This window comes from Saccopteryx bilineata, chromosome 2 (assembly GCF_036850765.1).
Source record: "Saccopteryx bilineata isolate mSacBil1 chromosome 2, mSacBil1_pri_phased_curated, whole genome shotgun sequence".
In the NCBI taxonomy this organism is placed as follows: Eukaryota; Metazoa; Chordata; class Mammalia; order Chiroptera; family Emballonuridae; genus Saccopteryx; species Saccopteryx bilineata.
Window position 1 is genome coordinate 224,845,380 of NC_089491.1, and position 829 is coordinate 224,846,208.

At 34.9% G+C, this 829-nt stretch overlaps 1 pseudogene; it reads right to left on the reverse strand.

Moving 5' to 3' along the window:
* Positions 1–365: 365 nt before the first annotated feature.
* On the reverse strand, positions 366–438 carry LOC136327980 (U6 spliceosomal RNA; annotated as a pseudogene).
* Between the last annotated feature and the right edge of the window lie 391 nt (positions 439–829).

An 829-nucleotide genomic window follows, 5' to 3' on the forward strand; every position in this document is an offset into this window, starting at 1 on the left:
AGTCCTTTATCAGATGTTTCTTTTGCAACATTTTCCTCCCAGTCTGTGGCTTGTCTTCTTGTTCTCTTGACATTGGCTTTCACATAACAGAACTTTTCATTTTAACAAAGTCTAGTTTATCAATTTTTGTTTCATGAAACACCTTTGGTGTTGTATCTATAAAAGCTACCACCGTACCCAAGATCATCCAGGTTTTTTCCTAATTTATTATCTAGAACTTTTATAGTTTTTCATTTTACAACTAAATCTATGATGCATTTTGAGTTAATGTTTCTGAAAAGTGGAAGATTTGTGTCTAGATCTTTCTTTTTTGCATGTGGATGTCCAGTTGTTCCAGCATCATTTGTTGAAGAGATCCTCTTTTCTCCTCGTGCAGGGGCCATGCTAATCTTCTCTGTATCGTCCCAATTTTAGTATATGTGCTGCTGAAGCGAGCACGAGACCCTCTTTTCTCTATTGAGGAGCCCTGGCTCCTTTGTCAAAGATCAGTTGACTATATTATGTAGGCCTATTTCTGGGCTCTTGATTCTGTTCTATTGATCTACTATTTATCTCTTCTTTCACTACTAGCACACTGTGTTGCTTACTGTACCTTTAAAGTACGTCTTGAAGTCAGATAGTGTCAATCTTCCAACTTTGTTTTTCTCCTTCAATATTGTTGAGTGTTTGGGGGTTTTTGTTTCTTCATATAAACTTTAAAATCAGTTTTTTGTTATCATTTGATTTTTCTAAAGTATTTAAAATTTACTATGGGAAAATAGTCTGGGCACAAAAAGTCCCTGCTATGAGATAGAATTTTGTAGGCAATATCTCATTTTATCTTTACAAC